We start from the raw sequence: 16,163 nt of genomic DNA on the forward strand, positions 1-16,163 counted from the left end.
ATAAGGCAACTATGTACACTGATAGATAGAAGCCTGGGGCAATCTGATTAAATTCAAATCTCCTCTGTCTCACGTGAAGATCTGAGAGCGACCTCTAAGAGGTCATATTCTACTAATTTTGGAATTAGCCAATGGAAATGCAGCTTTCAGAAATTTTAAATTTCCAATCTTTCGGCCCACCACGACGATCTTTAGCACACCGCACAGTCTCCGAAACGCGAAGGTGTAAGACTTCATCTGGTTGGCTGGTAAAATTAGCGATTTTGCTAATAACATAAGTCATCAGAACATAGCCCCTAAATGGCCGCTGTCAGAACTTGGCGTAGAACAGTGGAGACACTTTTTACAAGTGTCTTGTCGAAACATGCTACAATGGTTCCATGGTGTAATGGTTAGCACTCTGGACTTTGAATCCAGCGATCCGAGTTCAAATCTCGGTGGAACCTTGAATATTATTTTAAGTTCTTTCTTATTTACATTAATTTAAAGACTTTATTTTATTTTTGTAAATCCTAATGCGAAAGATGAGGTGGGTGTATGCAAATTGAAGCGAATATGATCCCTATGTGTGTCTATTTCGTCATACAACATAGTTTGAAAACCGGTTAGTTCAACAAAGTATGAATAAATTGTCACAATTGTTGAGTTACAAATTCAAAATAAAACAAGCTCGATGCTAAAATGAAGTATGACAATTTCTTCATATTGTCGGAGGATCATCAGCTCTGTCTCTATGTAAGTGTCAGTTAATCGCTGTACATGGTTGTTTGTTCATACATATATAGACCTTTCCATAGCCCTTGGATTTTTCAAAGAAATTTCCGTACGCCCTTGGATTTTTCAACGACCTCACCATACGTCATTGGATTTTTCAACGACCTTTCCATATTTCCTCGGATTTTTCAAGTCTTCGCAGTAATTTACAAAAAAATGTTTAATTTTGTTCGCTGAAAATGTCTCGGAAACAACAAATAAACCCTGATCTATTCGGACTACCTCGACAGTTTCTACGAAGATAATGACTGTACGATTGACCTAGAGCTTACGAATGAAAAAGTAGTTAGATGCATTCGCAATTTTTCGGACAATCCTTCTTTCGCAAACAGGTGAGGTGATCCGACTGCAGTTATCGGCATATATTCCAAGGTGTGATCAATAGGATTGACCTCGAAATTGAGAATTTAAAAGGCGCGGCCTGCTGGTTATCACGTGATCTTTTGCCATTACGGTACCGATATCGCCCAGCGCTCCATATTGTAAGGACAATGATATCGATATCAGATGCCGGTGGGCCGGATTGTTTTTCAATCTGAGGAGACTACAGCCGAAGACGAAGTTAAAGGAAATTATTGTTTTGGTTACCAAGAGGATACCATCACCGTGAATGGCCAAACCCACCTGGCAGTGGACAAGATCACCTGTCTTGGCAGTAGCAGTCGCGTGCAGTCCAAAGCGATGATGAGACAAATGCCAGAATTGCCAAAGCAAGAGTGGCCTGTGGCATCTCACGAGCAAATGTGTTCAGTCCACAAAACTCACGGTACTAATTCAGTTCCCATAGTAAACCTATGTAAACACCATGATATTTAAAATTCAACAACTTAAAGATTGTGAGTGCTCATAATCAAACCTACATTTATAAGTATAGATGAAACCTATATTTATCGGTATAGATGAAATCTGGATGTCAGCTTTTGTGCAGATGAAAGGATATGAGCCGCGGCATTTTCTGGACCAGTATGTGTTTGAAACATGTGCTTTCAATTCCGCACCAAAGAGTCAGGTGCGAATTTTAGTAATGAGTGTTCCAAACTCAAGACGGTAAAAGGACTTAAATTCCATCAATAAAATAATGTCATTTTCAATGGGCTTCCTAAAGAAACTCATCTGGATATGATTTCAAGACAGAGTCCCAGACTCTGAGGTTTTCACGTAGACAGGAATATAGAAGAAATATCGCCTTGATGGTTAAATGATGACATATTTAGAACTTTTGGAATATGACCCTGTATCATCGATAGGTTCCATGGTGTAATGGTTAGCACTCTGGACTCTGAATCCAGCAATCCGAGTTCAAATCTCGGTGGAACCTAAGTTTATCTTTTTAATCCTAAAAATACCTTTTCTTAAAGTTTTATGTCGAACAGAAGACAAATGTACAATAGTAGAAGCGAGTATGAGAGGATACATTGTATGTACCTATTTAACGACATACAGTATTGCTTGGAAATGGGTTAGTGCGAAATATGAATCTAGTTTCGCAATAGAGTTGCAACCTAGTGCTCCTTGCTGACAATTCAATAATTCGCACTTAAAAAGGGCAATCTCGCAAATTCTTTGCAACTACATTACGATTTGAAAACAAAGATATCTTGTAATTTCGACTTTGATTTATTAATTGCATTTAAAGAATTGCGCAACGTAAACACATTTCCTTTATATCTTGATATTGGCTGCGGACCGTTACCTCTTTCTCACTTTTCTAGGCGAGGAGTCAATTACACTGCACTATATGTGTTTCATTATCAATATATGCATGTATTAGTCGATATCGATTTTAAATAATGTGACCTCTACCATGACAACACTGATACTGACCAGCACTCGATACCTTAGAAACTGTATTCGTACACATTTATTATAAATGTCACTAATGTGCAAAGTGTTAAGAGGTACACTTTACGATCACATTGTTGTTATACAAATATGATCTTTTTCTTTTATAGTTGTTCTCTCTCTCTCTCTCTCTCTCTCTCTCTCTCTCTCTCTCTCTCTCTCACTCTGTGTATTCCAATTTATGGACACGGATTCAAAGCATAAACCTTCTTGATGGAAACATTTTATATTGCGGACACCAAAAGTTGGTGTCCACAGGGTACTCACCGCTAAATTATTCCTCTGATTCACGTATATGATGGTGATAGGAAAAGAACAAACCTGCGTTGTAAAGCGTTTCCCGCCAAATGTGTGTATATTTATTTTTACTTTTCCATTCAGCAGCCAGTGTGTGCGAACCCGTCACACACATACATATTGTGGTTTGCGCATGTCCTTGCCATTGGATACTGGAATAGCTCTCTTCCTATTGAGTATTATCGCCTCGCTCCTACTACCTCATGCACATGTTTTAGCAAAACAGTAAAGAATACGCATATACTACAACCTACTAATAAGTTTTGAGAAGATGACCCGTTGTAACCTATAGGTTCCATGGTGTAATGGTTAGCACTCTGGACTTTGAATCCAGCAATCCGAGTTCAAATCTCGGTGGAACCTAGCTTTTTGATTTTTATTCAAATACTTTTCTCAAAGTTTCATGTGGAACAGGAGGCGAATGTACAGAAGAAGAAGAAGCGACTTACAGCCCCTTACTTACAACTCAGTAATTCGTACTTATAACTATATATTATCTAAATCCTCTTCAACTACATTACGATTTTTGCACTTAGAAATTTTGTAATTACGACTTTGTTTTCTTAATTGTTCACTTATCGTCAAAGGACAAGGATAACCTAGAAATTGAAAGCTTGCGTTGTCGAACCGCTCCAGTGGCCTAGTGGTTAGAGCGCCCGCCTCGGATGCGGGAGATCGTGGGTTTGATCCCCGGCCACATCATACCAAAGACTTACAAAAAAGGTACTAACAGCTGCCTCGCTAGTCGCACAGCATTAAGAGGTTAGTTTTAGGACTGTTCGGCCTGGTGTCAGGATAATGTGTCTGGGTGGAACATCATGCTACATGTCTGCAGCATGATGCCCCAGTGCTAGACATCACTATAAACTGCCACATTGCAGGCATCGTAGCGATATGACTGAATTTGTTTTAAAGCTACGTTAAAAATCTAAATCGGACACACACGTTGTCGGAAATATGGCAGGCATATATGGGGGGGGGGATTACCGAAATAATTATATGCGTGTATTTCCTAATCTTCTATGATGCATTATTGTAAATGGCTGCTTGCAAATGATACTTTCATAATTCTATCAATGTATATTGTATTTTCATTGATGCAAATTGTACGTGGCAGTTTGTAAGTGCTACTTTCCTTCTGCATTATTGTAAATGACTGCTTGCAAGTGCTACATTCATAATTCTAGTCAAGAATTTTCTAATTTTCATTGATGCAAGCTGTAAATGGTTGCTTGCAAGTTTTTCGATCTACTTTCCTTCTGCGTTATTGTATCTTGCGATTTGCCGACAACTGAATTGATTCCGTAGTTTGTCGTATGACAAACGCAATGTCAGTTACTACAAACTTTGTATATTCTGTTTTTGAACTTTACAATTACATCATTCCAACTGCTGTTTTCATACAGATTTGGTCCTGCAACAATGTAAATACTAAGTTTTATCAGTATCGTCTTTGTTGTCCATCTCGTGTCTCTCTAAATTTCTAATTTTTTTCCTTTACGGCATTCATTTTATGTCGATAACTCTTTCACTCCCCTTTTTTAAGGTGTACGTTAGCAACACAGTTTTAATCGTCTCTAAAACCATATGCTTTCTCGAAGATCTAAGCGATTTATAGCACCTTACGAAAACAAAAACGCATCCACAACAACAGGGTGGTCCATCTTTTTCAACCCCAGTTTTGACGCACTGAAGTATTTACCTTCAAAGTTTAAGAAATCTACTTCTTAGTGTCATCTCTCATTACTTGGAAACATTAGTTATTTTAGCAAAGTAAGGATCAGAAATAACAATGATATATTCCCTCGTAATCTTCTTAACGAGTATTCATCGGACGAACCCTGGTTGTAAGGATTGTATTGTACGTCACCCATTTTGACGCACCTCACAGACGTCTTTCTTTTCCTGTGATAATATTGTACATAAGCTCCCGCGAAAATAAAATAATTCAGATCAACATCAATAGCACATAAAAAAGTTTATAGGTAAAATGACATTAAAAACAATTAATCATTCCTTACAGGTGTTATTTTGCCGCAAAAAAAACCCCAAATAATCAAACTGTGGAAAATCATGTTGGTATCATGATAAAAGTATTTACTTGCGATTAGAAGTATTAGATTTAGTGTACAGTTGTTCTCAAATACTTAATTTGCATTGTTTATGTACGGAACCTTAACCTTTGAATGTATTTATATATATAAAAAACAAAAACAAAAAAAGCTTTAAAACTACTTTGCATCCATTAAAACATTTGTCTCTAAAACTGAAAATAATCAGAGACAAAAGATTTTACAGGAGATTTTACTTTTATTTTTTTGTAATTCTTGCCATTATCAAACCAATTAAAATTAATAATTTGGTTCAAGAATTTTGCAAATATAAAGATAGGACCCTTAGGATGTAATTATTCAGCTGCTCTTTGTCATATTAAAGACTTAAGAAAGAAGCTTTAAAGATATTTTGTAATATGAATGTTGCTGTCGATGAGTGTGTTTTGGGATGGTCTTCGGCAAGTATCAACAAAAGAATAAACTCTAATGATCTTGCTCGATAATTATACAGGGTAGAATTTTACAGATCGCTGTCTTTTCATTTGGTTTTGTTCTATTTAATCGCCTACATGTATCATGGGTAGTTGAGGGTGTTTTGGGACAGTCTTTTGCTGTCCTAGGGTAGTCATGGCGTCTTTTATTTGGTGATAATTACCAATATGGGATACACTATATATTTTAAAAAACTCTCCTGATCTTACTCGATAATTATACAATCCAGGATTTTACTGATCACTGTCTTTTATAAGGTTTGATTCAATATAATGGTATACATGTATCCTGGGTAGGTGAGAGAGTTTTCGGACAGTCTTGAGCTAGCCCCATTACTTTCAGGGTGACAGATAGAAAAATTAAACTATTGAATGTCTACTTCCTGCATACGTTGTTGGAAATAATCAAACATAAAATTTGCTGACAGATTTGGGGAGGCAAACAAGTGTTAAAACATTGCCTAAACTTTTAGAACACGTTTTGCTTTAATATTCTTTAAAGGAATTGGCTATGAAAAGCTTGAGGACGCATACATTATGGTCAACAAGTGTTGCTTGCTTGACTTTGTGTTAGGTAAAGAACCGAGAGTCTACCATTTTTCTATTAGATGGCTTGTCAAATGGTCAAATGCAGGAATAGGTTGCAGATGTGCCTTAGATATCTTCTGATTGGGATTTCCTACCATTTGACAAGTGTAAGATGAGCTAAGGTACTGAAAAACATCACTTTAATTTTCAGCAAATAAAAACGATTCAGGATCTTGTGATAAGTCTTACTGACACCAAATGACCAGCTTAAGGGGTTTTATGGGCTATACTATGCATGTCCTGTCCATATGCCTTCGGAACAACACTTTCACCAGCAGGTGCATCGGTTGCCGCCATTTTCTCATAATGAACCCATTTTTCACAAAGTAATAAACTGGTACTTGTGTGGCTTTAATTTTTAAAACCGAGACTTGTGTCTTCTCTGAGGAATACTACTTGGTGGCCTATAACTCACATTAAACTGACTTGCATACTTATAAAGTAGCTGTTACTTTCTGCTCAGATATCTTACAACTGCAGTCAGAAATTGGCTAGTGGTTTCTATTATTCTGTGAAGAAACTAACTTACTTGTGAATCTCTCTCTCTCTCTCTCTCTCTCTCTCTCTCTCTCTCTTTGCTGAGTGATTAAGACATTTAAATTATGGAATATACCTTGTCCATTGTTCGAAGGCACAATTACATTAGGGAAAGAGGCCAAATGTAGAATTTCATCTCAGGTTCATAAATAAAATAGTTTTGTGAGGGTCAATGTATCAGATATAACTAATTAGCAAATAAAATATAAACATTTTCATGGGTTTTTGCTCATAGCAAGAGCAAGGAACTTATTTTATTGCCCGCAAAATAAATTCTCCGAAAAGTGAGCATTTTTGTACAGTGTATATATTGAATACAGATCCAACTCAAGGGTTCTACGTATGAGAGCAGGGAAGACATCCGAAAAGCCATATGGACGTCATAGAAAAATCAAGAAAAAGTATCCAAACATCTATATGTCGCGTGGTGGATAGCTTATCAAAGGGTTAGAGGCCAGAATGGGTGTCCGGGGACCCATAGGTTATTGAATGAGACAAAAGAGCCTTTTCCGTACTACTAGTGGATTTCATAGAAGAAATAGGAAAAACTATGTATCAGACAATATTGTTTACAGATGATTAGTATATATTACTGGGTGAAATTGGGAAACTACACTAAAAACTCAGATGTCTCAGTTACATGTAACATTGTTTAATTTTAACTAAATTCTAATAATGAACATGTATCTACACTTCTCAGATGTGAATCGATACCATTATCATAATCAGTTAATTTAGAGCCACATTCAGCGTTTTCTTTGATGTTTCTTTTACAAAAGTTAATCAGAATGTACTTTATACCTTAAACAACAAAGCTACTTCATTTGCCTTCTAAAAATTGAATAACGATATTCCCAGTCGGGTTACAGTTCTTTTCATATTTAGTGTCAATATAATTACAACTCGTGACGTGTTCCCACTGCACATTTACACTTCCTGTGTACATAAGATAAGGCAACTATGTACACTGATAGATAGAAGCCTGGGGCAATCTGATTAAATTCAAATCTCCTCTGTCTCACGTGAAGATCTGAGAGCGACCTCTAAGAGGTCATATTCTACTAATTTTGGAATTAGCCAATGGAAATGCAGCTTTCAGAAATTTTAAATTTCCAATCTTTCGGCCCACCACGACGATCTTTAGCACACCGCACAGTCTCCGAAACGCGAAGGTGTAAGACTTCATCTGGTTGGCTGGTAAAATTAGCGATTTTGCTAATAACATAAGTCATCAGAACATAGCCCCTAAATGGCCGCTGTCAGAACTTGGCGTAGAACAGTGGAGACACTTTTTACAAGTGTCTTGTCGAAACATGCTACAATGGTTCCATGGTGTAATGGTTAGCACTCTGGACTTTGAATCCAGCGATCCGAGTTCAAATCTCGGTGGAACCTTGAATATTATTTTAAGTTCTTTCTTATTTACATTAATTTAAAGACTTTATTTTATTTTTGTAAATCCTAATGCGAAAGATGAGGTGGGTGTATGCAAATTGAAGCGAATATGATCCCTATGTGTGTCTATTTCGTCATACAACATAGTTTGAAAACCGGTTAGTTCAACAAAGTATGAATAAATTGTCACAATTGTTGAGTTACAAATTCAAAATAAAACAAGCTCGATGCTAAAATGAAGTATGACAATTTCTTCATATTGTCGGAGGATCATCAGCTCTGTCTCTATGTAAGTGTCAGTTAATCGCTGTACATGGTTGTTTGTTCATACATATATAGACCTTTCCATAGCCCTTGGATTTTTCAAAGAAATTTCCGTACGCCCTTGGATTTTTCAACGACCTCACCATACGTCATTGGATTTTTCAACGACCTTTCCATATTTCCTCGGATTTTTCAAGTCTTCGCAGTAATTTACAAAAAAATGTTTAATTTTGTTCGCTGAAAATGTCTCGGAAACAACAAATAAACCCTGATCTATTCGGACTACCTCGACAGTTTCTACGAAGATAATGACTGTACGATTGACCTAGAGCTTACGAATGAAAAAGTAGTTAGATGCATTCGCAATTTTTCGGACAATCCTTCTTTCGCAAACAGGTGAGGTGATCCGACTGCAGTTATCGGCATATATTCCAAGGTGTGATCAATAGGATTGACCTCGAAATTGAGAATTTAAAAGGCGCGGCCTGCTGGTTATCACGTGATCTTTTGCCATTACGGTACCGATATCGCCCAGCGCTCCATATTGTAAGGACAATGATATCGATATCAGATGCCGGTGGGCCGGATTGTTTCTCAATCTGAGGAGACTACAGCCGAAGACGAAGTTAAAGGAAATTATTGTTTTGGTTACCAAGAGGATACCATCACCGTGAATGGCCAAACCCACCTGGCAGTGGACAAGATCACCTGTCTTGGCAGTAGCAGTCGCGTGCAGTCCAAAGCGATGATGAGACAAATGCCAGAATTGCCAAAGCAAGAGTGGCCTGTGGCATCTCACGAGCAAATGTGTTCAGTCCACAAAACTCACGGTACTAATTCAGTTCCCATAGTAAACCTATGTAAACACCATGATATTTAAAATTCAACAACTTAAAGATTGTGAGTGCTCATAATCAAACCTACATTTATAAGTATAGATGAAACCTATATTTATCGGTATAGATGAAATCTGGATGTCAGCTTTTGTGCAGATGAAAGGATATGAGCCGCGGCATTTTCTGGACCAGTATGTGTTTGAAACATGTGCTTTCAATTCCGCACCAAAGAGTCAGGTGCGAATTTTAGTAATGAGTGTTCCAAACTCAAGACGGTAAAAGGACTTAAATTCCATCAATAAAATAATGTCATTTTCAATGGGCTTCCTAAAGAAACTCATCTGGATATGATTTCAAGACAGAGTCCCAGACTCTGAGGTTTTCACGTAGACAGGAATATAGAAGAAATATCGCCTTGATGGTTAAATGATGACATATTTAGAACTTTTGGAATATGACCCTGTATCATCGATAGGTTCCATGGTGTAATGGTTAGCACTCTGGACTCTGAATCCAGCAATCCGAGTTCAAATCTCGGTGGAACCTAAGTTTATCTTTTTAATCCTAAAAATACCTTTTCTTAAAGTTTTAGGTCGAACAGAAGACAAATGTACAATAGTAGAAGCGAGTATGAGAGGATACATTGTATGTACCTATTTAACGACATACAGTATTGCTTGGAAATGGGTTAGTGCGAAATATGAATCTAGTTTCGCAATAGAGTTGCAACCTAGTGCTCCTTGCTGACAATTCAATAATTCGCACTTAAAAAGGGCAATCTCGCAAATTCTTTGCAACTACATTACGATTTGAAAACAAAGATGTCTTGTAATTTCGACTTTGATTTATTAATTGCATTTAAAGAATTGCGCAACGTAAACACATTTCCTTTATATCTTGATATTGGCTCCGGACCGTTACCTCTTTCTCACTTTTCTAGGCGAGGAGTCAATTACACTGCACTATATGTGTTTCATTATCAATATATGCATGTATTAGTCGATATCGATTTTAAATAATGTGACCTCTACCATGACAACACTGATACTGACCAGCACTCGATACCTTAGAAACTGTATTCGTACACATTTATTATAAATGTCACTAATGTGCAAAGTGTTAAGAGGTACACTTTACGATCACATTGTTGTTATACAAATATGATCTTTTTCTTTTATAGTTGTTCTCTCTCTCTCTCTCTCTCTCTCTCTCTCTCTCTCTCTCTCTCACTCTGTGTATTCCAATTTATGGACACGGATTCAAAGCATAAACCTTCTTGATGGAAACATTTTATATTGCGGACACCAAAAGTTGGTGTCCACAGGGTACTCACCGCTAAATTATTCCTCTGATTCACGTATATGATGGTGATAGGAAAAGAACAAACCTGCGTTGTAAAGCGTTTCCCGCCAAATGTGTGTATATTTATTTTTACTTTTCCATTCAGCAGCCAGTGTGTGCGAACCCGTCACACACATACATATTGTGGTTTGCGCATGTCCTTGCCATTGGATACTGGAATAGCTCTCTTCCTATTGAGTATTATCGCCTCGCTCCTACTACCTCATGCACATGTTTTAGCAAAACAGTAAAGAATACGCATATACTACAACCTACTAATAAGTTTTGAGAAGATGACCCGTTGTAACCTATAGGTTCCATGGTGTAATGGTTAGCACTCTGGACTTTGAATCCAGCAATCCGAGTTCAAATCTCGGTGGAACCTAGCTTTTTGATTTTTATTCAAATACTTTTCTCAAAGTTTCATGTGGAACAGGAGGCGAATGTACAGAAGAAGAAGAAGCGACTTACAGCCCCTTACTTACAACTCAGTAATTCGTACTTATAACTATATATTATCTAAATCCTCTTCAACTACATTACGATTTTTGCACTTAGAAATTTTGTAATTACGACTTTGTTTTCTTAATTGTTCACTTATCGTCAAAGGACAAGGATAACCTAGAAATTGAAAGCTTGCGTTGTCGAACCGCTCCAGTGGCCTAGTGGTTAGAGCGCCCGCCTCGGATGCGGGAGATCGTGGGTTTGATCCCCGGCCACATCATACCAAAGACTTACAAAAAAGGTACTAACAGCTGCCTCGCTAGTCGCACAGCATTAAGAGGTTAGTTTTAGGACTGTTCGGCCTGGTGTCAGGATAATGTGTCTGGGTGGAACATCATGCTACATGTCTGCAGCATGATGCCCCAGTGCTAGACATCACTATAAACTGCCACATTGCAGGCATCGTAGCGATATGACTGAATTTGTTTTAAAGCTACGTTAAAAATCTAAATCGGACACACACGTTGTCGGAAATATGGCAGGCATATATGGGGGGGGGATTACCGAAATAATTATATGCGTGTATTTCCTAATCTTCTATGATGCATTATTGTAAATGGCTGCTTGCAAATGATACTTTCATAATTCTATCAATGTATATTGTATTTTCATTGATGCAAATTGTACGTGGCAGTTTGTAAGTGCTACTTTCCTTCTGCATTATTGTAAATGACTGCTTGCAAGTGCTACATTCATAATTCTAGTCAAGAATTTTTTAATTTTCATTGATGCAAGCTGTAAATGGTTGCTTGCAAGTTTTTCGATCTACTTTCCTTCTGCGTTATTGTATCTTGCGATTTGCCGACAACTGAATTGATTCCGTAGTTTGTCGTATGACAAACGCAATGTCAGTTACTACAAACTTTGTATATTCTGTTTTTGAACTTTACAATTACATCATTCCAACTGCTGTTTTCATACAGATTTGGTCCTGCAACAATGTAAATACTAAGTTTTATCAGTATCGTCTTTGTTGTCCATCTCGTGTCTCTCTAAATTTCTAATTTTTTTCCTTTACGGCATTCATTTTATGTCGATAACTCTTTCACTCCCCTTTTTTAAGGTGTACGTTAGCAACACAGTTTTAATCGTCTCTAAAACCATATGCTTTCTCGAAGATCTAAGCGATTTATAGCACCTTACGAAAACAAAAACGCATCCACAACAACAGGGTGGTCCATCTTTTTCAACCCCAGTTTTGACGCACTGAAGTATTTACCTTCAAAGTTTAAGAAATCTACTTCTTAGTGTCATCTCTCATTACTTGGAAACATTAGTTATTTTAGCAAAGTAAGGATCAGAAATAACAATGATATATTCCCTCGTAATCTTCTTAACGAGTATTCATCGGACGAACCCTGGTTGTAAGGATTGTATTGTACGTCACCCATTTTGACGCACCTCACAGACGTCTTTCTTTTCCTGTGATAATATTGTACATAAGCTCCCGCGAAAATAAAATAATTCAGATCAACATCAATAGCACATAAAAAAGTTTATAGGTAAAATGACATTAAAAACAATTAATCATTCCTTACAGGTGTTATTTTGCCGCAAAAAAAACCCCAAATAATCAAACTGTGGAAAATCATGTTGGTATCATGATAAAAGTATTTACTTGCGATTAGAAGTATTAGATTTAGTGTACAGTTGTTCTCAAATACTTAATTTGCATTGTTTATGTACGGAACCTTAACCTTTGAATGTATTTATATATATAAAAAACAAAAACAAAAAAAGCTTTAAAACTACTTTGCATCCATTAAAACATTTGTCTCTAAAACTGAAAATAATCAGAGACAAAAGATTTTACAGGAGATTTTACTTTTATTTTTTTGTAATTCTTGCCATTATCAAACCAATTAAAATTAATAATTTGGTTCAAGAATTTTGCAAATATAAAGATAGGACCCTTAGGATGTAATTATTCAGCTGCTCTTTGTCATATTAAAGACTTAAGAAAGAAGCTTTAAAGATATTTTGTAATATGAATGTTGCTGTCGATGAGTGTGTTTTGGGATGGTCTTCGGCAAGTATCAACAAAAGAATAAACTCTAATGATCTTGCTCGATAATTATACAGGGTAGAATTTTACAGATCGCTGTCTTTTCATTTGGTTTTGTTCTATTTAATCGCCTACATGTATCATGGGTAGTTGAGGGTGTTTTGGGACAGTCTTTTGCTGTCCTAGGGTAGTCATGGCGTCTTTTATTTGGTGATAATTACCAATATGGGATACACTATATATTTTAAAAAACTCTCCTGATCTTACTCGATAATTATACAATCCAGGATTTTACTGATCACTGTCTTTTATAAGGTTTGATTCAATATAATGGTATACATGTATCCTGGGTAGGTGAGAGAGTTTTCGGACAGTCTTGAGATAGCCCCATTACTTTCAGGGTGACAGATAGAAAAATTAAACTATTGAATGTCTACTTCCTGCATACGTTGTTGGAAATAATCAAACATAAAATTTGCTGACAGATTTGGGGAGGCAAACAAGTGTTAAAACATTGCCTAAACTTTTAGAACACGTTTTGCTTTAATATTCTTTAAAGGAATTGGCTATGAAAAGCTTGAGGACGCATACATTATGGTCAACAAGTGTTGCTTGCTTGACTTTGTGTTAGGTAAAGAACCGAGAGTCTACTATTTTTCTATTAGATGGCTTGTCAAATGGTCAAATGCAGGAATAGGTTGCAGATGTGCCTTAGATATCTTCTGATTGGGATTTCCTACCATTTGACAAGTGTAAGATGAGCTAAGGTACTTCAAAACATCACTTTAATTTTCAGCAAATAAAAACGATTCAGGATCTTGTGATAAGTCTTACTGACACCAAATGACCAGCTTAAGGGGTTTTATGGGCTATACTATGCATGTCCTGTCCATATGCCTTCGGAACAACACTTTCACCAGCAGATGCATCGGTTGCCGCCATTTTCTCATAATGAACCCATTTTTCACAAAGTAATAAACTGGTACTTGTGTGGCTTTAATTTTTAAAACCGAGACTTGTGTCTTCTCTGAGGAATACTACTTGGTTGCCTATAACTCACATTAAACGGACTTGCATACTTATAAAGTAGCTGTTACTTTCTGCTCAGATATCTTACAACTGCAGTCAGAAATTGGCTAGTGGTTTCTATTATTCTGTGAAGAAACTAACTTACTTGTGAATCTCTCTCTCTCTCTCTCTCTCTCTCTCTCTCTCTCTCTCTCTCTCTCTCTCTTTGCTGAGTGATTAAGACATTTAAATTATGGAATATACCTTGTCCATTGTTCGAAGGCACAATTACATTAGGGAAAGAGGCCAAATGTAGAATTTCATCTCAGGTTCATAAATAAAATAGTTTTGTGAGGGTCAATGTATCAGATATAACTAATTAGCAAATAAAATATAAACATTTTCATGGGTTTTTGCTCATAGCAAGAGCAAGGAACTTATTTTATTGCCCGCAAAATAAATTCTCCGAAAAGTGAGCATTTTTGTACAGTGTATATATTGAATACAGATCCAACTCAAGGGTTCTACGTATGAGAGCAGGGAAGACATCCGAAAAGCCATATGGACGTCATAGAAAAATCAAGAAAAAGTATCCAAACATCTATATGTCGCGTGGTGGATAGCTTATCAAAGGGTTAGAGGCCAGAATGGGTGTCCGGGGACCCATAGGTTATTGAATGAGACAAAAGACCCTTTTCCGTACTACTAGTGGATTTCATAGAAGAAATATAAAAAACTATGTATAAGAGAATATTGTTCACAGATGATTAGTATGTATTACTGGGTGAAATTGGGAAACTACACTAAAGACTCACATCTCTCAGTTACATGTAACATTGTTTAATTTTATCTAAATTCTAATAATGAACATGTATCTACACTTCTCAGATGTGGATCGATACCATTATCATAATCAGTTAATTTAGAGCCACATTCAGCGTTTTCTTTGATGTTTCTTTTACAAAAGTTAATCAGAATGTACTTTATACCTTAAACAACAAAGGTACTTCATTTGCCTTCTAAAAATTGAATAAGAATATTCCCAGTCGGGTTACAGTTCTTTTCATATTTAGTGTCAATATAATTACAACTCGTGACGTGTTCCCACTGCATAGTTACACTTCCTGTATACATAAGATAAGGCAACTATGTACACTGATAGATACAAGCCTGGGGCAATCTGATTAAATTCAAATCTCCTCTGTCTCACGTGAAGATCTGAGAGCGACCTCTAAGAGGTCATATTCTACTAATTTTGGAATTAGCCAATGGAAATGCAGCTTTCAGAAATTTTAAATTTCCAATCTTTCGGCCCACCACGACGATCTTTAGCACACCGCACAGTCTCCGAAACGCGAAGGTGTAAGACTTCATCTGGTTGGCTGGTAAAATTAGCGATTTTGCTAATAACATAAGTCATCAGAACATGGCCCCTAAATGGCCGCTGTCAGAACTTGGCCTAGAACAGTGGAGACACTTTTTACAAGTGTCTTGTCGACACATGCTACAATGGTTCCATGGTGTAATGGTTAGCACTCTGGACTTTGAATCCTGCGATCCGAGTTCAAATCTCGGTGGAACCTTGAATATTATTTTAAGTTCTTTCTTATTTACATTAATTTAAAGACTTTATTTTATTTTTGTAAATCCTAATGCGAAAGATGAGGTGGGTGTATGCAAATTGAAGCGAATATGATCCCTATGTGTGTCTATTTCGTCATACAACATAGTTTGAAAACCGGTTAGTTCAACAAAGTATGAATAAATTGTCACAATTGTTGAGTTACAAATTAAAAATAAAACAAGCTCGATGCTAAAATGAAGAATGACAATTTCTTCATATTGTCGGAGGATCATCAGCTCTGTCTCTATGTAAGTGTCAGTTAATCGCTGTACATGGTTGTTTGTTCATACATATATAGACCTTTCCATAGCCCTTGGATTTTTCAAAGAAATTTCCGTACGCCCTTGGATTTTTCAACGACCTCACCATACGTCATTGGATTTTTCAACGACCTTTCCATATTTCCTCGGATTTTTCAAGTCTTCGCAGTAATTTACAAAAAATGTTTAATTTTGTTCGCTGACAATGTCTCCGAAACAACAAATAAACCCTGATCTATTCGGACTACCTCGACAGTTTCTACGAAGATAATGACTGTACGATTGACCAAGAGCTTACGAATGAAAAAGTAGTTAGATGCATTCGCAATTTTTCGGACAATCC

General features: G+C 36.7%; 4 non-coding genes across 4 annotated transcripts; all 4 read left to right on the top strand.

Moving 5' to 3' along the window:
• The first annotated feature begins 374 nt into the window (after window positions 1-374).
• On the top strand, window positions 375-446 carry Trnaq-uug (transfer RNA glutamine (anticodon UUG)). Its single transcript has one exon. It is a non-coding gene; the product is annotated as a tRNA-Gln (tRNA).
• A 1,574-nt stretch (window positions 447-2,020) lies between these two features.
• Window positions 2,021-2,092, top strand: Trnaq-cug (transfer RNA glutamine (anticodon CUG)). The gene has a single exon. It is a non-coding gene; the product is annotated as a tRNA-Gln (tRNA).
• A 5,814-nt stretch (window positions 2,093-7,906) lies between these two features.
• On the top strand, window positions 7,907-7,978 carry Trnaq-uug (transfer RNA glutamine (anticodon UUG)). Its single transcript has one exon. It is a non-coding gene; the product is annotated as a tRNA-Gln (tRNA).
• Window positions 7,979-9,552: 1,574 nt separating this feature from the next.
• Window positions 9,553-9,624, top strand: Trnaq-cug (transfer RNA glutamine (anticodon CUG)). Its single transcript has one exon. It is a non-coding gene; the product is annotated as a tRNA-Gln (tRNA).
• The last annotated feature ends 6,539 nt before the right edge of the window (window positions 9,625-16,163 follow it).

This window comes from Sinohyriopsis cumingii, chromosome 17 (genome assembly GCF_028554795.1).
Source record: "Sinohyriopsis cumingii isolate HCF-2022 chromosome 17, ASM2855479v2, whole genome shotgun sequence".
NCBI lineage: Eukaryota > Metazoa > Mollusca > Bivalvia > Unionida > Unionidae > Sinohyriopsis > Sinohyriopsis cumingii.